We start from the raw sequence: 23,960 nt of genomic DNA, 5'->3' as shown, positions 1-23,960 counted from the left end.
ATGGATCTATCAGCTCTCGTTCCTGCGGATCCGCCACGTTACTATGGGGATCCAAGACAGTGTCGTGCATTTGTGGAGCAATGCATGCTACACTTTAAGGCCTACCCTCTCTATTTTCCTTCCGATTGGGCTAAAGTGGCCTTTATGATTGACTACCTAGCGGGTGATGCCTTGAAATGGGTCACCCCCCTATGGGAAGCATGGGATCCTGTCATCCTTGACCTGCAGGCCTTCCTGGTGGCCTTTCGTATGGTCTTCGAGGACCCTAACTCTGAAGCCCCTGCTGAAGCTTCACTTCCCAATATCCCGGAGCAGCCCCGACGGGTAATGTGTGTGGGTAGCGCAATAGTCCTCCAGCCCAATGAGACTACTGCCCACCCAGAATCCTCACAGGGTGACTACGCTTTCCGGAATACTTCTCTCAACCTCAAGAGGCAGTCCAGACGTGCTAGACTTAGAGGCAAGCCGTCACGCCAGGGTCTGTCCTCCCTGAGACCTCCTGACCCCAACCTTGAAGTCCCTACTGAAGCTTCATCTCCCTGTATCCCGGAGAAACCCCAATGGGTAATGTGCGTGGGTAGTGCACCAGTTCTCCTGGCCGAAGAGACTTCTGCCCATCCAGACTCCACACAGGAGAACTTCCTGCACCCGGCATCTGATGCTTCTTTCTCTTTAACCGGTGTGCATGTCCAAGGATGCTCCAAAGCTGTGGTTACCTCAGAGTCTGTGCACCTCTACTACCTGGCGGAGGATCCCCTGTTGCCTCCTGAACCCTCCGGGATACCACTCGATGACAAATGGAGAGAGACTTCTCTACACCCGGTACTCAATACTTTGTCCGCTTCGTCCTGTGAGCCTGACAATGGGTACTCCAAAGTGGTAGTTACCTCCGAGTCTCTACACCCCTCCGACCAGGCGGAGGATCTCCAGTTGTCTCCTGAACCCTTCGGGGTGCTACCTGGTAGCGAAAGGACAGAGACTCTCCTATACTCTGTACCTGATACCTCGCTCGCTTCGTCCAGTGAGTCCAACCTAGTGTACTCCGAAGCAGAGGTTACTCCTGAGTCTCTACACCCCTCCGACCAGGCGGAGGACCTCCAGTTGTGTTCAGAATCCTTCGGGGTGCCACCTGGTGGTGAATGGACAGAGACTTTCTTATACTCTGTACCTGATACCTCGCTCGCTTCGTCCAGTGAGTCCAACCTAGTGTACTCCGAAGCAGAGGTTACTCCTGAGTCTCTACACCCCTCCGACCAGGCGGAGGACCTCCAGTTGTGTTCAGAATCCTTCGGGGTGCCACCTGGTGGTGAATGGACAGAGACTTTCCTATATCCTGGATCTGATACCTCGCTTGCTTCGTCCAGTGAGTCCGACCTAGTGTACTCTGAAGCAGAGGTTACCCGTGAGTCTCTACACCCCTCTGACCAGGCGGAGGACCGCCAGCTGTCTCCAGAACCCTTCGGGGTGCCACCTGGTGGTGAATGGACAGAGACTTTCCTATACTCGGTACCCGATACCTCGCCTGCTTCGTCCAGTGAGTCCGACCTAGTGTACTCTGAAGCAGAGGTTACCCGTGAGTCTCTACACCCCTCTGACCAGGCGGAGGACCGCCAGCTGTCTCCAGAACCCTTCGGGGTGCCACCTGGTGGTGAATGGACAGAGACTTTCCTATACTCGGTACCCGATACCTCGCCTGCTTCCTCCAGTGAGTCCGACCTAGTGTACTCTGAAGCAGTTGTTTTCTCTGAGCCTCTGCACTCTTCTGACCCGGCGGAGGACCTCCAGTTGTTTCCTGAATCCTCCGGGATACCACCAGATAACAAAGAGACAGTGACTTTTCCTCATTATGTACCTGATAACCCGTCTATTTCTTCCTGTGAGCTTGACAAGATGTACCTCGAAGCAGAGATTACCCTTAAGTCTCTGTCCCCCTCCAACCCAGTGAACGACTGGTCCTCGAATTCTCTGCGGAAGATTCTGGCAGGCCTGAAGAAGAGGGGGCGTAAGGGGGGAGGTACTGTAACATACCTGGCGGCGTCCTTGCATGGTGGTCCATCTCCCACTGTGCAAGAGGGCGCACTTGATCTCCTGTCCAGAATGTCTCTCTGGCTTCCCTCCATGCTGTCTGTTTGTGTCTGTTTCTGCTGCTTAAGGGCGGCGCCCGATCACTTCCTGCCTTTTGTACCTGCTGTGGGTCACACCCCTTGTGCGTCCTCAGCCTATTGCTGTCTGACACTTGGTATATAGCTCAGCAGCTCCCTTCTATCCCTGCCTGAGCATAGTGTTTCCTTCAGTGTGTGCTTGCACTCTGAAGGTGCCAGGTCCCGTCTCTTGTCTCCTGCTTTTTGTATCAGTTCCCGTGTCTGAACTGAGTCCTGTATGTCTCCTGCTTTTCGGTATCAGTTCCCGTGTCTGAACTGAGTCCTGTATGTCTCCTGCTTTGCGGTATTAGTTCCCGTGTCTGAACTGAGTCCTTTCTGTGTTCTCTTGTCTGTCCTGTCTGAACACGCTCCTAGCCTGTTCCTCCCGCCTTCTAGGGGCCGATTTCCTAGACCCGCTCCTGTATCTTGTCTGTCCTGTCTGAACTCGCTCCTAGCCTGTTCCTCCCGCCTTCTAGGGGCCGATTACCTAGACCCGCTCCTGTATCTTGTCTGTCCTGTCTGAACACGCTCCTTGCCTGTTCGTCCCGCCTCTCTGGGGGCAGTATTCCCAGACCCGCTCCTGTATCCCGCTGCAGTGTCGGTCTCCTCCGTACACTCAGTTCCAGTCTGAACTCTCTCCTGTCCTTTACCTGTTTTGCCTCTATGTCCATTCCCTTCCTTTTTCTGCAGAGTCTGAACTCGTACCTAACTCCTGCTTGTTGTCTCTGCAAGTACTGTGTGAGTATCTGGCTCTGTCTTTCCCTTCCTGTCTGTTCCGTGTGAACAGAGCCCTGTCCTCCCTGCTCAGCCTTGTCTGCACTCTAGCTGTGCTTGCCTGTAACCCTCTGCCTGTATTGTTCCTGAGTCCCGGTGTGTACTGGGTCCTATCCCGCCTGTGTTCCTACCTGCTAGTGCCTCCCTGTCTGCACTCTAGCTGTGCTTGCCTTTACCCCCCTGCCTGCATACCCGCCTGCCTGCATACCAGTCGTGCCTGCCTATACCCACCAGTCTGTGTGCCAGCCTACCAGCCTGTTCCTGTATTCCCCTGTGTGGGTCAACAGCCGTGTCCGGGGTCTGTCCTGGAGTAGCACCTGGTCCCTCTGCTCGGTTCCTCCTTGGTGCACTGGCGTCGTATGCCGTCGTGCGACCCTGGTCGGATCGGGTGAATACCTAGTCACGCCCCTCCAGGCATTCACTCTCCGGCACGGTCCAGTGGAATCACTACCAATCACACGCACACGCCGCTTAGCCCGGGCGTGTGCATAACACTTCTCCAAATGTCTGGACACCAATTGTGATGGAAAACCTACTTGTTTTTTCCTGATTGTCCCACAGGCCCCTGTATTTGTATAGGGGGATACTCATGTAGTAGTTGTTTGTGTAGATGTGGTACCCTTGATGTAAAAATGGCGTCATTAGCTCCCAGACAATTTTAACCTGGGATGCCAATTGTTTAGAGGCAGTTTGGTGGGTTGATTTGGCGGTCCCTATCTTCATATATTAGGAAGGTGGATATGTCGCCTGTTGTGCTCTGGCACGTTTTGTATGATTTGACGCCATATTTGGCTCACTTGGCGGGGATGAACTGGCAGAAGGACAGATGGCCCTTGAAACTCATCAAAGACTCGTCAAATGCAACATTTTGCTCTGGGGTATATGAATTTGGAAATTAATCTTGTAGGAGGGAAATTAGGGGTCTTAATTTGTTTAGGCGATCGTAGTTGGGGGTCATTTCTTGGGGGGGGTTGGGAATTGTCACTAAAATGAAGGAATCTCATTAGGGCTTCATAACAGGCTCGTGACATGTGTGAGGCAGTGACTGAGATCGTATACGAGGGACGTTATATATCCACAAAATATGTATAGAGACCCATTAAATCTATTGGAGTGCATTGCAGTGACAGACACACCATGCAGGAATGAAGGTGAGAATTGACCTGGTCAGGCTATCTGGCTAAGGCAGATTAGTAAAACCCGGCAGGGCCTTCATTTCTTGGAGGAGGCTACAGGAAGGCAGTGGGGCAGCCTCCTCCCTCCAACCCGGGTTTTCCAGTGGCTCTTGCCACAGGTCCTTTAAAAACCCTGCATTAAGGATTAGTGTTGTTCAGTGTTGGGACCTGCTAGGAACATAGCAGGAAAGCTTGGCGGGCCTGTGTGTAGCTGAACCTACGCCTGGGAAGGCTCTACACCCCTCAGGCTCTTAGTGGCCCGGCGCGGCCGTTGCCCCCGGCAACCGTTATTATGGACTTGTGTTAACCCGGCTGCGAACCGGAGGACTTTCTGTTTACCTGTAAGTTTTGCTGAGTAAAAGCTGCTTATGTTGGACTTGCTTGGGTCACTGCCTCAGTTACTGCACGGTGTGAACACCGCCGCCTTACAGCTTGGTGGAGAATGCGGGCATTGTGACTGAGGCATACCCCACCAGCACCTGCATGACCACAATCCGGCTGGCCAACTTTCAACCCAACCCCGTGGACAAAATGGAGGAGCTGTGAAGGTAATTGGTCCTCACGCAGTGGCAGCAGCAGCAGTTCAAGCAGCAGCAGGAGCCGCTCAAGCAGCAGCAGCACACCAATGAGTTGATCGTGCAGCAGCTCACAGCCCTGCAGGAGACGCCAAAGGCACCAGCCCCAGAATGTCGAGAGGCCCGGGACAAGGTTCGCTCAGCATTGAGGAAGATGGGACCGGAGGACGACGTGGAAACCTACCAGCTGGCCAGTGGGCAGAAGTGGTGGCTCCGTTTTTGGTCGGCGATGCCCAGAAAGCCTACTTCGACCTCAGTCGGGAGGACGCCCAGGACTACCAGAGGCTCAAAGGTGAGATCCTTGCCTGACTGGGGGTCAATACATACATGAGGGCTCAGCGCGTATTTTCATGGGCCTTTGTGGAGATCCGACCCGCCCGGTCTCAGGTTTATGACCTTCTGCAGCTGGTAAGGAGGTGGCTCCAGCTTGAGACTTTGACTCCAGCCTAGATTGTGGAGAGGGTGGTGGTCGACCAGCTGGTGAGGACTCTGCCAGCCACTATCCAACGTTGGGTGGGGCAAAAGGAACCCGGCACTCTCGACCCGGTGGTCAGCCTGATCGAGCGGTACTCTGCCACTCAGGACTTTATACGGGACTCAACCCCCTCGCAGCTGTCATGCCAGACCCTGCAAAAACCAGGAACCGGGAAAGGGGGCGCGTCCCTCTGCTGAGGATAGTCAGCACCGTACCCGTGCTGAAGGGGAACCCTGGAGTGAGAGAGGCAGGAGACCGGTCACAAGATCTAACAGTACCTCTGCCATTAGGTGCTGGCAGTGTCAGGGGCCGGGACACGTGTTTGCTAACTGCCCCCTGACTTCAGAGCCCATGGACTGCGGGTATAACCGCCAGGTCTCACTGTACACCCAGACCGTCTGCTCTGCGAGTGCCGACTCCCCGGACAGTGAACCCCAACTGTGCCAGGTACTGATTAATGGGCCCTCTTAGACTCAGGGAGCCTAGTGACTTTGGTACATGAGTCGCTGGTGGCAGTAGACAACCCCAGAGGACAGACCGTCGGGGTTGTGTGTGTCCATGCGAACCTCCGAGAATACCCAACCGCGGAGGTAGTGTTGTCCACGCCATGTGGGGGCACGAAACATGTGGTGGGGGTGGCAAAAACTCTTCCCTATGGGACTGTGTTGGGAAGAGACTTGCCCGTTCTGGACTCTGTGGAAAAACAAAAACCACTCTTCCCCGGTAAAATTTATTACGGGCGCTGTACCCGAAGAACCAGAGTCAGGAGTACCTGCCGTAGGGGTGTCCAACCTAGGGACAGAGTGTAACCCCGATAGGTTTCCCCTAGAGGTGCTGGCAGGAGAGGTCGAGGAGACCCTATTGATCCCCGATCTTGAGGTGTCCCGGGGCACGTTTGGGACAGCTCAGCTACAGGATCCCACCGGGTGCGGAAAAGGGTGTCAGAGGTAAATGGTGTAGCTCAACAGCCCGGTGTAGATACTGTGATTCCACGCATGGTGGTCAACGGTGAGTTGCTCTATAGGGTAGACAAAATCAAGGATGAGGTTGTGGAACAGTTAGTGGTACCTCAGTCGTACCGTCGGGCGGTTCTGGAGATGACACACACACCTGCTGGGTGGACACTTAGGGGTTAAAAAGACGCAAAAGAGTATCTTGCAGCGGTTCTTTTGGCCGGGGATTTACGTGGAGGTACCTTTTGAACTGATTGCAATAGACTTGGTAGGGCGCATTGTAAAATTTGCTCGTGGCCACCAACATATGCTTGTGGTCATCGACTGTGCCACCCGGTAACCGGAGGCTATACCGCTACGCCACACCTCGGCAAAACTGATTGCACGAGAGCTGTTTGCCATGTTGTCGCCTTGGACTACCTAAGGAGATCCTGACGGATCAAAGGACCCCTTTTATGTCCAAGGTGACGAGAGAACTGTGCAAACTGCTAAAAATAAAACAATTGCGCACCTCAACGTACCACCCTAAAACCGACGGGCTAGTAGAACGGTTCAATAAAACCCTCAAGTCCATGTTAAAAAAAGTGGTTTCTAAGGACAGAAGGGATTGGGACTTTTTACTACCCTATTTGATGTTCGCCGTCTGTGAGGTACCCCTGGCTTCCAGAGGGTTCTCTCCCTTTGAGTTATTGTACGGCAGACACCCTAGGGGTCTGTTGGACATAGCCAAAGAGACGTGGGGACAAGAGCCGACTCCACATAGGAGTATAATTGAACACGTGGCTTGTATACAGGACCGGATCGTGGTGGTCATGCCCATCGTGAAAAAACATCTGTTAGATGCCCAGGCAGCAGGGAAGCGCACATATAATAAAAGAGCCACGGTCAGGTCTTTTAACAAGGGCGATCGGTTGGTAGTATGTGTACCCTCAGCCAGGGGTGCGTCCGGGGCAAGAGGTCAGGATAAGTGATGCTCTCACTAAACAGCAGCGACGGGAGGCTCGCTCGCTGGTGCAGCGGAATACCGACGTGTTCTCAGAGCTACCGCGTAGGACTGCGGTTTTCCAACATGACATTGTCACCGAACCTGGGGTAAGGGTACGAATGAGACCGTACCGGGTACCCGAAGCCCGGAGGCAAGCCGGCACGGCTGAGGTAAAACAAATGCTCCAGTTAGGAGTCAGAGAAGGAATGCGCGAGTCACCAGGCGGTTTCTGTTACTGCAAAATTTCAGTCTCTCTGTAGCAGTCACAGGCAAACGCGGATGCCCTTTCCCGGGCACCCTGTATGGTGACAAATGATTAACCCCACAAGTTTGAACAGAGGTGTGGAATATGTGAGGCAGTGACTGGGATCGTATACAAGGGACGTTATATATCCCCAGAATATGTACAGAGACCTATTAAATCCATTGGAGTGCATTGCAGTCACAGACACACCTGCGGCTGCAATGCAAGAATGAAGGTGAGAATTGACCTGGTAAGGCTATCTGGCTACGGCAGATTAGTAAAACCCGGCAGGGCCTTCATTTCTTGGAGGAGGCTACAGGAAGGCAGTGGGGCGACCTCCTCCCTCCAACCTGGGTTTTCCAGTGGCTCTTGCCACAGGTCCTTTAAAAACCCTGCATTAACCCCTTCGCGACCTTGGGATTTTCCGTTTTTGCATTTTTGTTTTTTGTTCCTCTTGTTCCCAGAGCCATAGCGTTTTTATTTTTTGGTCAATATGGCCATGTGAGGGCTTATTTTTTGCAGAACGAGTTGTACTTTTAAACACCATTACTAATTTTACCATATCATGTACTGGAAAACGGGAAAAAAATTCCAAGTGCGGTGAAATTGCAAAAAAAAGTGCAATACCACAGATGTTTGTTTGTTTTTTACCACGTTCACTGAATGCTAAAACTGACCTGTCATAATTATTCTCCAGGTCATTACGAGTTCGTAGACACCAAACATGTATAGGTTCTTTTTTATTTAAGTGGTGAAAAAAAATCCAAAGTTTGCTAAAAAAAAAAAAAAAAATGTCGCCATTTTCCGAGACCCGTAGAGTCTCCATTTTTCGGGGTCTGGGGCTGGGTGAGGGCTTATTTTTTGCGCGCCGAGTTAACATTTTTATTAATACCATTTTGGGGTAGATCCGATGTTTTGATCGCCCGTTATTGCATTTTATTACAATGTTGCGGCAACCAAAAAAACGCAATTCTGTCGTTTAGAATTTTTTTTTATATTGATGGATAGGGCGATTCTGAACGCGGCGATACCAAATATGTGTATGTGGGGTTTATTTTTTATTATTTTATTTTGAATGGGGCAAAAGGGGGGTGATTTAAACTTTCAAATTTTTTTAATATTTTTAAAAACATTTTTTAAAACTTTTTTCTTGCTTCTATAGTCTCCATAGGAGACTAGAAGCAGCAACTGTCCGATCGCCTCTGCTACATATAGGTGATCAGCAGATCACCTGTATGTAGCAGAAATGCTCCTGTACTATGAGGGCCGACCACTAGGTGGCGCTCATAGTAATCTTTACATGACAACCACTGGTGTCTGGTGCAGACCCAGGGTTGTCATGACCACCCATCGGTGGCCCGCGATCACGTGACGGGGTCACCGATGGGCGGGGCTAATGCCGCGCTTCCGGCACAGCGATGTTAAATGCTGCTGTCAGAGATTGACAGAGGCATTTAACATGTTAACAGCTGCGGGTAGATCACGATTCCACCAGCGACTGTTGAGGGCACATGTCAGCTGTAATAATCAGCTGACATGTGCCCGGTTCAGTGCGGGCTCAGCGCCGGAGCCCTCACTGAACCGGGGGTGCTGGCATGGGGCGTACTAATACGCCCTGGGCCAGTAAGGGGTTAAGGATTAGTGTTGTTCAGTGTTGGGATCTGTTAGGAACATAGCAGGAAAGCTTGGCGGGCCTGTGTGTAGCTGAACCTACGCCTGGGAAGGCTCTGCACCCGTCAGGCTCTGAGCAGATCGGCGTGGCCGTTGCCCCCGGCAACCGTTGTTATGGACTTGTGTTAACCCGGCTGCGAACCGGAGGACTTTCTGTTTACCTGTAAGTTTTGCTGAATAAAAGCTGCTTATGTTGGACTTGCTTGGGTCACTGCCTCAGTTACTGCACGGTGTGAACACCGCAGCCTTAAGCCCCCGTGACTCACCAGCGACCTCACCAGCGATGTCGCTGTGTGTGACACTTTGCAATGATCAGGCCCCTGCTGTGAGGTCGCTGATCGTTGCAAAGTGTCCTGGACCATTTTTTGGTCGTTGGCCTCCCGCTGGCCAGCACACATCGCTGTGTGTGACCAGCGGGACCAACGATCTGGCTGGTAACTATGGTAAACATCGGGTTACTAGGGGCACGCGCGCACTTAGTAACCTGCTGTTTACCATGGATACCACTCTGCTATGGTGCGCGGAGGCTCCCGCGCACCGTAGCAGAGTAGTATCCATGGTAAACAGCGGGTTACTAGGGGCACACGCGCACTTAGTAACCCGATGTTTACCATAGTTACCAGCCTGCTCCTGCTTGCAGCAGGCTGGTAACGGGAGCAGGACATCGTGGAACGATTCTTTCCACGATATCGCTGCTCCCCTGATCGCTGGTGAGCCTGCCTGTTTGACAGCTCACCAGCGATGTATTAGCGATGCAGCAACGATCCCTGACAGGTCATATCGTTGTCGGGATCGCTGCTGCATCGCTTAGTGTGACGGGGCCCTTACACATGACAGCTGCAAATAGAGGTGCTGTGGACAGATTTTGCTGCCCAGTAGGAGCAGAGTGTGGGTTTTCTTACTAATCCCATATTCAGGGTAAGGCCCAAATTTTTTTTATTTTTGTTTTATTTCAGAGACATTTATGGGCATCCAGGTACGGGAATGAAAGGCAATGGGTTTTTTGGAAATATACTGTCGGGCATATAAATTGGTTTGGTGGGCAATCAATTGTAAGACTTCTAGGTTATTAAAAATTTGGAAAACTTCAGAGGGGGTAAAATTGGTGACATCTAATTTTATTCTAGGGGCTGATGAAAAAGGGGGAATTTGAGGGTAAAACTGCACTGGTGGGATACCACAGTGAAGGGGGGACTGCAGTACTTGGTCCTGCCTCTGAAGCTTCAACAGTAATGACCGACTCTGTGGGCTATGGGATCCCATGAAGAAGAGTTGTCACTGTCTGATAACTGCTCAGCATCAGAGGCAGATTCAGTTTCGCTGCCAGAGCTAAACGTTCTGCAGACCATTGCTTTATTTTATATGCCTTCCTAACAAAAAAATCTAAACCTAATCTAACACAAATAGACTTAAACCTAATTTTTTTTAATATATACAGGTGCATGTCACTAAATTAGAATATCATCAAAAAGTTAATTTATTTCAGTTCTTCATTACAAAAAGTGAAACTCATATTATATAGAGTCATTAGAAACAGAGTGATCTATTTCAAGTGTTTATTTCTGTTAATGTTGAGGATTATGGCTTACAGCCAATGAAAACACAAAAGTCATTATCTCAGTAAATTAGAATACTTTATAACATCAGCTTGAAAAATGATTTTAAAATCGAAATGTTGGCCTACTGAAATGTATGTTTAGTAAATGCACTCAATACTTGGTCGGGGCTCATTTTGCATCAATTACTGCATCAATGTGGTGTGGCCTGGAGGCGATCAGCCTGTGGCATTGCTGAGGTGTTATGGAAGCCCAGGTTGCTTTGATAGCAGCCTTCAGCTCATCTGCATTATTGGGTCTGGTGTCTCTCATCTTCCTCTTGACAATACCCCATAGATTCTCTATGGGGTTAAGGTCAGGCGAGTTTGCTGGCCAATCAAGCACAGGGATACTGTTGTTTTTAAACCAGGTATTGGTACTTTTGGCAGTGTGGACAGGTGCCAAGTCCTGCTGGAGAATGAAATTTCCATCTCCAAAAAGCTTGTCAGCAGAGGGAAGCATGAAGTGCTTTAAAATTTCCTGGTAGACGGCTGTGCTGACTTTGGTCTTGTTAAAACACAGTGGACCTACACCAGAAGATGACATGGCTCCCCAAACCATCATTGATTGTGAAAGCTTCACACTAGACCTCAAGGAGCTTGGATTGTGTGCCTCTCCACTATTCCTCCAGACTCTGGGACCTTGATTTCCAAATGAAAATTGGAACTCTGAAACCTTGTGTAGTGTGTCAATGACTGCCTTCTGGACATCTGTCAAGTCAGCAGTCTTCCCCATGATTGTGGAGCCTACTGAAACTGACTAAGAGACCTTTTTAATTGCTTTGGAAGCCTTTGCAGGTGTTTTTTGTTAATTATTTTAATTGACTGAGATAATGACTAGTGATTTCATTGGCTGTAAGCCATAATCATCAACATTTACAGAAATAAACACTTGAAATAGATCACTGTTTGTAATGACTCATATAGAGTTTCACTATTTGTATTGAAGAACTGAAATAAATTAGCTTTTTGATGATATTCTAATTTAGTGAGATGCACCTGTATATATATTTTTTTTGAAGAAACCCTAATGCCTAACTCACACGGATTTATGGAAACTGATCTAAAAAATTTTTTTTGTCTGACAGGGCAGCACTTGGATATAGCATAGCTCTGTTCTCTCCCAGAACAACTACAATAAGAGAAGAGAGAGGGGCAGCCCAAATGCTGCAATATTTACTAATATTGGGACTTTTGATCATTATGATAGACTCTATCACAGTAATCAAAAGCCATCAGCCAATGAAAAAAATCCCGGCAGCTGCCGGGTTCAAGGAGGCGGATCTTGGTGGGCGTACTGCGTATGCGCCAGCCTTTTTGCTTTGGAAGAAGGGGGGCTCGGGGACCCCATTTCTCTCTAATTTGATATGTTAGATCACATCAAAAGAGAAATTAATTTTAAATCGGACTTAAAAATTTTTTTTACGTGACTGAATAACGGCAATCACGTGACAGGAAAACCGGCCCTGTTCATGTTCTCCTCTGGTACCTGACACCCTGGAGATTTTCTGATGCTGGGGGGGCGCTATACCCTTATTTCTCAGGGCTGTTAAAAAGCGGCACTGAGAAATAAGGCCCCTTAACTGCTGCTGTCAAAAGGCATTTTGGGGTCATTAAGGGGTTAAACAAAATGCCTCTAAGCTATTGCCTGGGGGCCATCATGCATGTGCATGCACTGGCCCTTTAAGAACTGGGTAGCGTGAACACTAGGCGCACTACCGGGAACTAGAGCAGGAAGCAGGGAACACGCTGAGGGATACGCCACGTGACGGGAAAGTAACAATGCAGCCGCGGCAGTGAGCCTGTCGGCATCGCTGCATGGAGGACTAAGGGGATCCATGTGGGGACGCCGGGAGCAACGTTATAGTGTTGAGGAGAGCCATAGGATCAAATACTTAATTAACCTCAAGACATAGGAGATTGAGAGAAAAGACCCACAAAGTGTATTATTTCACCTTACATAAGGTTGTTTAGATCAAAAGATGGCTGCCATTTCCTGTTTCATCACGCCATGCTCTGTTCTGGGAGGAAGCTGCATTCTATAGAAGGACTAACCCACCTTGATGACCTCATGGACTACGCCCCCTGATGACCTCATGGACTACGCCCCCTGATGACCTCATGGACTACGCCCCCTGATGACCTCATGGACTAACCAATCAATACATCTGGTTATTCACATTCTGGGCTAACCGAGCCCACATACAGTGTTTATATAAGTCTATGTTCGGGTTGAATAAGGACACTTGGAGCTGTGCCATAGCTGATCAAGGAGAGCTTACATCCGACTGTGTGTGTGTGTCTGATGTTATTCTTTCTTGCATGCACTTGATCATATCCATTAGGCCAGGAGCAGGCAACTAGTGAACATACCAAAGTGTTCACCCTAACATTTTTGGCGCCCAACGTGGGGCCAGCAGAGGGAGAGCCCTTTACCTTTAGGACCGGCAGGACGCACTGAATACTCCAAAGCCATCAGACTGATCACCTCCATAACCAAACACGGTAAGTCTGCTGATTTTTATAATCTGTAGTCTTTTCCTGGGTTCCTTGGGGTATCCTGTGCAGATTGCCTGACTGTGTCAGGTTTTCGAGGTATCTGTAAGACGGCAGAAGGGTCTCTCCGCTGCTGGCCATTTTAATTGTGGAAGAACCGTCACATGCTCAGTTGCCTGCTGCCTGTTATGTGTCGTGTTGAGGGGAGATTGACTGGTATTTAAAGGGAGCAAGTGGGTTTTTAAGCGGTATCTGGAGAAATAAAAGGATATTGTCTGTGGTATAGTTCACGTTTGTCGCCTGTGATACGATTTCCATTCTGGTGGAAAAAGTAGGGGTACTTAGCCTGGAGTGATGGACTCGGCATGGCCTAGAGTGATTTGACTCGGCCTGGCACCGGCACGGAGCCTGGAGTGAGGGACTCGGCCCGGAGCCTAGTAAATTGAGTTTCGGCGCCTAGCCTAGAGTGAGTAACTCGGTACGGGGCCTGGTAATTGGATGAATAAGAGGTGTTTTATTTATTTATTTATTATATATATATATATATATATATATATATATATATATATATATATATATATATACAGTGGTGGCCAAAAGTATTGGCACCCCTGCAATTCTGTCAGATAATACTCAGTTTCTTCCTGAAAATGATTGCAATCACAAATTCTTTGGTATTATTATCTTCATTTAATTTGTCTTCAATGAAAAAACACAAAAAGAATTGTCCTAAAGCCAAATTGGATACAATTCCACACCAAACCTAAAAAAGGGGGTGGACAAAAGTATTGGCACTGTTTGAAAAATCATGTGATTCGTGTAATTAACAGCACCTGTAACTTACCTGTGGCACCTAACAGGTGTTGGCAATAACTAAATAACACTTGCAGCCAGTTAACATGGATTAAAGTTGACTCAACCTCTGTCCTGTGTCCTTGTGTGTACCACATTGAGCATGGAGAAAAGAAAGAAGACCAAAGAACTGTCTGAGGACTTGAGAAACCAAATTGTGAGGAAGCATGAACAATCTCAAGGCTTCAAGTCCATCTCCAAAGACCTGAATGTTCCTGTGTCTTCCGTGCGCAGTGTCATCAAGAAGTTTAAAGTCCATGGCACTGTGGCTAACCTCCCTAGATGCGAACGGAAAAGAAAAATTGACGAGAGATTTCAACGCAAGACTATGCGGATGGTGGATATAGAACCTCGACTAACATCCAAACAAGTTCAAGCTGCCCGGCAGTCCGAGGGTACAACAGTGTCAACCCGTACTATCCGTCGGCGTCTGAATGAAAAGGGACTGTATGGTAGGATACCCAGGAAGACCCCACTTCTTACCCCGAGACATAAAAAAGAAAGGCTGGAGTTTGCCAAAACTTACCTGAGAAAGCCTAAAACGTTTTGGAAGAATGTTCTCTGGTCAGATGAGACAAAAGTAGAGCTTTTTGGCAAAAAGCATCAACATAGAGTGTACAGGAAAAAAAAGAGGCATTCAAAGAAAAGAACACGGTCCCTACAGTCAAACATGGCGGAGGTTCCCTGATGTTTTGGGGATGCTTTGCTGCCTCTGGCACTGGACTGCTTGACCGTGTGCATGGCATTATGAAGTCTGAAGACTACCAACAAATTTTGCAGCATAATGTAGGGCCCAGTGTGAGAAAGCTGGGTCTCCCTCAGAGGTCATGGGTCTTCCAGCTGGACAATGACCCAAAACACACTTCCAAAAGCACTATAAAATGGTTTGAGAGAAAGCACTGGAGACTTCTAAGTTGGCCAGCAATGAGTCCAGACCTGAATCCCATAGAACACCTGTGGAGAGATCTCAAAATGGCAGTTTGGAGAAGGCACCCTTCAAATATCAGGGACCTGGAGCAGTTTGCCAAAGAAGAATGGTCTACAATTCCAGCAGAGCGTTGTAAGAAACTCATTGATGGTTACCAGAAGCGGTTGTTCGCAGTTATTTTGGCTAAAGGTTGTGAAACCATGTATTAGGCTGAGGGTGCCAATACTTTTGTCTGGCCCATTTTTGGAGTTTTGTGTGAAATGATCAATGATTTGATTTTTGCTTCATTCTCTTTTGTGTTTTTTCCTTGCAAGCAAATTAAATGAAGATAATAATACCAAAGAATTTGTGATTGCAATCATTTTCAGGAAGAAACTGAGTATTATCTGACAGAATTGCAGGGGTACCACTGTGTATATATATATATATATATATATATATATATATATATATATATATATCAGACAGGGACCACGTGGCAGGACGGAGACAGATAGAAAGTGTGTGCTGCAGACTCAGTTTTCCTTTAGAATCTCAAGTTTGAGTCATCCTCCCCCGTCTTATTTTTTGTTTTGTGTTTATCTTGGTCTATATAGAGAAAGATGGAGAAATTAATGAAGTTTTGTCGCATTGGCACTAAGCCAAATTCAGATGGCAAGTTAGACCCGTGTGCATTAGTTGCGACTCGTGAAGGGAAAAGTCATGTTAAACAATGTATAAAGCTTATGAAGTTGTGTGGAATGCCAGAAGGGGGGGGGGGTTACAGCCCCTGGAGTGGAAGACTGTCTTAAAACAAAGAAAAGGTACTTTAGAAGATAATGGACTGTTGTCTACTGCCAGGGCATGGGAAAGAGTCTCTGAAAGTTTGTATAGAGAAAATTGGGTAGAAGAGGAAAGGAAAAAGGACAGAGTTTTGAGTTATGTGTATTACAAAAATGTATCCTGTGAGCGGCCACCGCCGTATAATGGTGGTGATGGTGGCACATTGCCATGTGCAGTTTCTGGTGGTGGCCATTTTGTGGATGGCACATGTGCTCCTTCTGGCAGCAGCCATTTTGTGGATGACACATGTGCTGTTTCTGGCGGCAGCCATTTTGTGAATGGCAAATGTGCTGTTTCTGGCGGCAGCCATTTTGTGGATGGCAAATGTGCTGTTTCTGGCGGCAGCCATTTTGTGGATGGCAAATGTGCTGTTTCTGGCGGCAGCCATTTTGTGGATGGCAAATGTGCTGTTTCTGGTGGCAGCCATTTTGTGGATGGCAAATGTGCTGTTTCTGGCGGCAGCCATTTTGTGGATGGCAAATGTGCTGCCTCTGTTGGAGACCATCTTGGAACGTTGCCTCAGATCATACAAACTGAGCCATATCATCATGTAACTGACATAGATCTGGCTAAATCGAGTGAGGCACAATCCAGGAATATAGACACGACTTTCAGTGGTGAACATACTAGGCAAATGCAACACACCACAAGACCAGATCCTTTTTACCCAGTAATGACCACTAATGGCCAGTACTATACTCCTTCGGGAAGTGAACAGGCTTTACCCATGTTCCCTGTCACAACGGTGTCCAGTGGGCCGCCGACCCTTTCACCTAACACTCCCATCGTGAGCCCACCTGGATCATCCCCAGCACCGACCCTTTCCACTGTCACTTCCACTGGCAACTCAGCCGCACGTCCACACGAGTTAATTCAAGCAGCGACTTCTCCTCCCAACATTTCCACTACACCAGCACTCTCAGGCAGTCTACCTAACTCTATTCCCAGTACCTCACAGCCCCTCTCGCAGCCGAGCGCACACCTGTATGGAACGGTGGCCACTGAACCAAGGAGGGGCTCAATCTGGGGAGGGGACACCAACATCACAGGAAGCACGAAGGAGAGGGAATGTTGGCAACCCATTTTTGAAAAAGGAACTTCCTGAGGGACCCTTGTTAGTGGTGGGTAAGGGTGACATAACGACAATGGAAACGGACGCTATTGTTAATGCTGCCAACCCTCGGTTAGAGCACAACGGAGGTGTGGCTAGAGCTATAGTGGAAGCAGGAGGGGCGACTATTCAAACTGACAGTGGAATCATTGTTGAGTCGCGTGGTCAGATAGCTGTTGGGGACATCGCGGTGACTAAATCTGGCAACCTTCCGTGTAGAATGATCATACACGCTGTAATCCCTACTTTTGACCCTATTCATCCAGATGTCAGCGCTTGACAACTACGCGCGGCAATAACTCGTATCTTAGAGTATGTGAATATTAGTGAGCAGATTGAGACCTTGACAATTCCTGCCATTGGTGTTGGCATCTTCAGGTTCACTGTTCATACGTGTGCAAGGGAGATTGTTGGAATTATAATGAACAAGTGTAGCCCCTCAAGCATTTGCTGCCTCTCTGAAATCAGGTTAATTAGTAATGAGGACAGGACTGTTAAAGCTTTTAAGACTGCCTGCATCACCTGGACTCCACCCCATGATATAGGAGCTGCCCAAATAGAGCCCCTCATTCCAGGACTGTTACCTCCTCCTGCTCCTCATATACAAGTAATTACACCTGTACTTCCGATGCCATCACCAACCGTGCCAACGCCCACGTCTGAGGAGCCAACCCTTTAAGTCAAGTTTACACCCCAGCAAGCTGCTACTCTGCTGAACCAACTCCCAGATCCAGAAAAACAGCCGATGCCTTTCTATAGAAGCATGCTTTAAATCCAAAGGAATTACTCCGCCACATGGCAAGATCTCATTTCCCTGGCAAATCTTAAAGCAGGCGATGCATATTGGCCTGTTATGGACACTGCATTTAATGATGCCTCACTTGTCAGTGACACTACATGGGACTCATGTGTTCAGTTCTGCCAACAACTTAAGACATGGGCCTCAGATAAATTGGCTGATCAGTCAACATCTTTCAAGGATGTCACGCAAGAACCAGGGGAATCGGTGGAGAGATATTATGCTCGTCTAGCGCAAATGTTTAATGACTTTGGCTTCAGTAGCCAAATAAAAGTTCAATGGACACTGCTCATTTCTTCTTTTGTTGAGGGCCTTCGGGAAGCTCTGAGGAAGCAATTTCAAGCAATTAGACCTGAATATGCTACATTGGATCCTAAGGATGTCTTAACGATAGCTAAGGGATTCGAAAAAACACTCCCTGAGAAATGTATGACAACCTCAATCAGAAAGACCCATATTCTATGGACTGATGTGCAACACCAAACCCAAAAACCTCCAATATCTCGTACCAAAGATGATTGTTTCAATTGTGGTAATCCGGGTCACCAAAGACGGGATTGTAGGGCCCCTCTTCAAGGACGCAGATTCAGAAACTGCAATGAGGATAATCGCAGATTCAACTATCCTGGACGCAATGACCAATACTACGAACGACCACCACAAGCTCGGATACATCCAGATACCAATCACACCGCTGCTCTGATGGATCTAAATATCCAATAGGACAAGGACACGCCCGTGTCCACTACTTTGGCTTCTATATCTGGTCCAATAGCCAAAGTAACTATCAACGTTCAAGGCAAACCCTTACCAGGACCTGCCTTTTCCCGACCTGATATCCTCTGAAGCCGTGACATGCGTGGGAGTAGATGGCAAGCCTACTTCTAACAAGCTCACCCGCAAAATACAGGTTGGACCATACGAAGATGTGTTTATGCGTCTTGGGGTGTCCCCCACTTGTCCTACTAACCTTCTGGGAGCAGACCTTCTTCAAAAGTTAAGAGCGACCATCGCCTATTCATCAGATGGTCTCACCATCACAATCACTGACCCGCTCGATCCGAGTGAAGAGTGTCAACTTCAAGCCGCACCTCTGCTCATGATGATGGACGAAGCTGCTAACACCACCTCAAGTGTTCCGCCAGAAGTGATGTCACAGGTCCCATCTACTCTATGGTCTACTGGCCCTGAAGATATTGGACGTCTTGCTGTACCTCCGGTAAGGGTCATTCTTAAACCTGGAGCTCAACTCCCTAGGGTGCCCCAATACTCACTCAAATCTGCCCAGGAAGAGTCTTTAGGCACTCAAATCAAGACTCTCCTGGATAATGGGGTACTAGTCAAATGTAACTCTCGCTGTAACACGCCCTAGTTTCCAGTAAAGAAAAGGACATTAAAGGGAGCAACCCCGAAGTACCGTATGGTTCAAGATCTCCGAGCTGTTAACGCTGCAACTGTACTAGAAAGTCCCATTGTGCCCAATCCACATACATTATTGTCAGAAATACCATCAGATGCAAAACGTTTCACTGTCATCGATATGGCCAATGCTTTCTTCAGCGTACCACTACATCCAGAAGATTGGTATCTGTTTGCCTTCACTTACAGAGGATCACAATACACCTGGACGGTCTTACCACAAGGAGCACAGAACTCACCAAGTCATTTCTCTCAGGCCCTTGCCTCTTGTTTACAGCCGTGGAGAGAGACTAACCATCAAGTTGTCTTTCTTCAGTATGTGGATGACCTCCTACTATGTTGTCCGGATCAGGCGACAGCTGAAGAGTCGAGCCTCAGTCTTCTCTTTCATCTTGCACAACAAAACTGCAGGGGTGTCAGCCCAAAGTTGTGTTTTTAGGCCACTGTCTCTCTCCAAACCTGAAACATCTAACGGGTGAAAAGAAAATTGCTATTGAGACCGTTCCTCTACCAGAAGGACCTAAGCAATTACAAGCTTTCTTAGGACTTATCACATATTGTCGCCAATGGATTCCAGATGCCTCAAAGCTGATGCAACCGTTGTACGATGACCTCAAGAAGTCAGCTTTTCCACTACGTCCCAAATCCGTGGAAGCCTTCTACGCTCTTAAACAGGCCATACAGTCTGCACCAGCTCTTGGAATCCCAAATTATCAACTACCTTTTTACTTGTTTGTCAGTGAAGTAGCAGGACATGCTTCCGGAGACCTAGCACAGAAACATGGGAGAAGAACAAGACCCATCGACTATTACTCTGCCCGCCTGGACTCGGTGTCTCAAGCTTCCCCGACTTGCCTCAGAGCCGTTCATGCTGCACATGTGCTTCTGGACAAAACTTCTGATATCATTTTAGGACACCCGGTTCTCTTTATGGCTCCACACGACATAAAAGCTATTCTTGACCAAACTCAACCTAAACATCTGTCGCTGCAGCGTCATATGAGACTCCAATGTTCCCTCTTGATTCCGGATAATGTCACTCTTGTCCACTGCACCATCCTCAACCCGTCCACGCTACTTCCTCTTTCCAGGGGGGATGTGAATGATGATACTGATGCTCTAAATGAAGATGCCTTTACACACTCAGAGGATCATTATTTTCTCGAACACATGCAGGAAGAAGCTGCTTCCAAGAGAAATGTGTCTGAAGACCCACTCCCGCATGCTGACCTGACTTTCTTCACCGATGGTTCCAGATTTGCAGATGAAACAGGAAGATTCCATACGGGATATGCCATGGTTACACATGACCAGGTCGTCTCAGCCGGATCTCTACCACCACACATGTCTGCACAAGAAGCGGAACTTAAGGCTTTGACACTGGCCTGTCAGGAAGCGGTTGAGAAGGTGGTCAACATCTACACGGATTCAAGATATGCTTTCGGATTGGCTCATGACTTTGGCGTTATCTGGGCAGCCAGAGGATACCTCACATCCAGTGGAACTCCTGTAAAGCATGCTGCTGCCATACAAGAACTTGTGGGCGCTCTAGATCTACCTTCGGAGGTTGCGGTGATCAAGATCAAAGCTCACGGGAGATTGGATTCTCTAGAAGCAAGAGGGAACTTCTTTGCTGACAAAACAGCAAAAACTTATGCTGTGGATTCATTTAGGAAAGAGAAAGCAGTGGTGTACGTGTCTCAAGACACTGAAGGAGGGCCTCAAAGCCCTCTTATGAAATTTATCCATTTACATCAAGACAAGACACCGGATGATGAAAAGAAGTCATGGCAAGAAGCAGGAGCTAAAAAGGATGAAGATGGAGTCTGGAGGAAGAACAAAAAGATCTGTCTACCTCGTAATCTGTACCCCTCGGTGACAGAATGGGCACACGGTATCACCCATAGAGGCAAGAATCAGATGAATGACTTGATTTGGAAGACCTATATGGCACATGGAATTTCTACTGTCACCCAAAAATATTGCAAGTCCTGCTTTGTGTGTGCAACATGCAATCCAGCACTGCCTCAGAAAGTTACTCATAAACATTTGGCTAAACCACTCTATCCCTTTCAAAGAATTCAAATCGATCATATTCAAATGCCAAAAGTAGGGAAGTACAAGTATGTACTGGTAGTGACTGACATGTTCTCGGGATGGCCTGAAGCCTATCCAGTAACCAACATGACTGCCAGAGTGACTGTTAAGAGACTGATGACTGAGGTAGTGTGCAGATATGGAATCCCAGAGGTGATTGAGAGTGACAAAGGACCCGCATTCATTGCAGAACTGACAAAGGAACTATGGACATTAGTAGGGGCCGATTTAGGTTTACATACTCCATATCACCCCCAGAGCAGTGGTAAAATAGAAAGGCTAAATGGCACCTTGAAAAACAAAATACTGAAAGCCAGGAGGTCAGACTTCCTTGGACAGACATTTTGCCCATTGCCTTATATTCAGTCAGAAACACTCCGAGGGGTCCCACTAAACTTACACCATATGAGATTCTTTTTGGGGGGCCTCCAAGGTTGGGTCAATATTTTCCACAACAGCTAGCCTTAGGAAGTGATACTCTTGTTAATTATGTCATTGCCCTTACTAAATAATTGTCAATAACACATGTATGAGTTTTATCATCCATTCCAGACCCTGATTTCAGTGAAGGTACTCACACTTTCCAACCTGGTGACTATGTGCTGGTAAAGAAGTTCATCAGAAAGACATCCCTGGAGTTGTGATTTGAGGGTCCCTACCAAGTGCTCCTGACCACTCCTACTTCAGTCAAACTTGAAGGAAGACCGACGTGGATACAAGCCTCCCACTGCAAGAAGTTTATGCCTCCATCAGAACCTTCTACATAATGTTGCATATCTTTTACTTTGTGTGTTGTGCCATTCTAGACTCATTTGTAGGAGGACAACAGGTCACAATCACCCAAGCAAGAGGGGTGATCACGCACTGATGGGTGAGGGAACCACAGTAGGGACAGAAGGTTAATAAAGTATTTAGGTGGGACTGTTGAGGAGAGTCATAGGATCAAATACTTAATTAACCTCAAGACATAGGAGATTGAGAGAAAAGACCCACAAAGTGTATTATTTCACCATACATAAGGTTGTTTAGATCAAAAGATGGCTGCCATTTCCTGTTTCATCACGCCATGCTCTGTTCTGGGAGGAAGCTGCATTCTATAGAAGGACTAACCCACCTTGATGACCTCATGGACTACGCCCCCTGATGACCTCATGGACTACGCCCCCTGATGACCTCATGGACTACGCCCCCTGATGACCTCATGGACTACGCCCCCTGATGACCTCATGGACTACGCCCCCTGATGACCTCATGGACTACACCCACATGGACTAACCAATCAATACATCTGGTTATTCACATTCTGGGCTAACCGAGCCCACATACAGTGTTTATATAAGTCTATGTTCGGGTTGAATAAGGACACTTGGAGCTGTGGCATAGCTGATCAAGGAGAGCTTACATCCGACTGTGTGTGTGTGTCTGATGTTATTCTTTCTTGCATGCACTTGATCATATCCATTAGGCCAGGAGCAGGCAACTAGTGAACATACCAAAGTGTTCACCCTAACAATAGTACACCCTCCTTACACCCCCTCTTCTTCAAGCCCTGCAGAGGGGTTGGAGGCTGACACCTCTTCATAACGGACTCTCACAACTTCTCTTCACGACTTCGCCTGTCCACTAGAACAGGGTTCCCCAACTCCAGTCCTCAAGGCCTACCAACAGGTCATGTTTTCAGGATTTCCTTAGTATTGCACAGGTGATGGAATTATTTCCCGTGCAGGTGATGAAATTATCACCTGTGCAATACTAAGGAAATCCTGAAAACGTGACCTGTTGGTGGGCCTTGAGGACCGGAGTTGGGGAACTGTGCAATAGAAGGTAACATTCTCTCACCATCTTCATGACTAGGATGCTTCTCTCCATCGAGCCATCCTCAGTGTAGGACGAAGTGGGCAGGAACCAGGCATAGGAACCATGCATTGGGAAGTCTCTCTCCATTTGGTGAGATCAGCTACCACCCTGGAGGATTCACGGACCAACTGGAGTTTCTCTGCCTGATTGGTGGAAAGCAGACACTTGTAAGATGACACCGCCTTGACGTTATCTTCAACCGACCACATAGAAATTGAAGATACAGTACCTCCTCTGAGTACATATTCAGCCTGGTCTCCAAGACGACACGTCCTCAAGGCTGGGAGGTTCCTGGGAGCAGATCATTGGAATAATAGTCAGGACTGTGTGAGGACATCATCTCGGCTTCCCTTCCTTCAAAGAAGCTGGCAACTAGAAGATTGTTGAACTGGACAATTAGGGATCAGACACTTCTTGTGACTCCACTGTCCCCAACGAAGCACTTTCCGGGATCTCCAGACTAGAACGGGCACTTGAGTTCTCAGCTCCAGACGACCTAAGGAAAATGGATGGAATAAACCAGACAGCACATGGAAGGCGATCTTCTCTGCATGTAATGCTCCTATCTGGAGCTCAACTTGTTCAGAAATTATTTGACTGTTTTTGGTAGGGCTCGTCCTTCAGCTGACAACACCCTCACTGGATTCTGGAGCTGTCGGACAGGAATCTAACACCCACTCTTCATGGCTTTGAAGCAACAACTTTCCTGTCAATCCGAAGCCTCCACTTGCCACAGCCACAGTCACAGGTGGAGAGGAAATACTCCTGCCAAGGACATCCTCTCCTACTTGCCCAAGGTTTTGGTTTTTTAGACTTCTCAAGACAAAAATCATCAGGATGTTCCACACAACCATAGCGATAAAGCAATCCAGTCTCGCGACAGAGTTCTGGCTGCGGCTCAGCCTGCCAAACACTGTTGACTTTCATGGCTTCCGCATGAGCAGGTGCCTCACGAGGCTGGGAGACAGGTGGTCTCTGGAAGAACAGAGACA

This window comes from Phyllobates terribilis, unplaced genomic scaffold (assembly GCF_046119375.1).
Source record: "Phyllobates terribilis strain yellow unplaced genomic scaffold, ASM4611937v1 Scaffold_1__5_contigs__length_1240528914, whole genome shotgun sequence".
Classification (NCBI taxonomy): domain Eukaryota; kingdom Metazoa; phylum Chordata; class Amphibia; order Anura; family Dendrobatidae; genus Phyllobates; species Phyllobates terribilis.
This window is presented reverse-complemented; position numbering follows the sequence as displayed.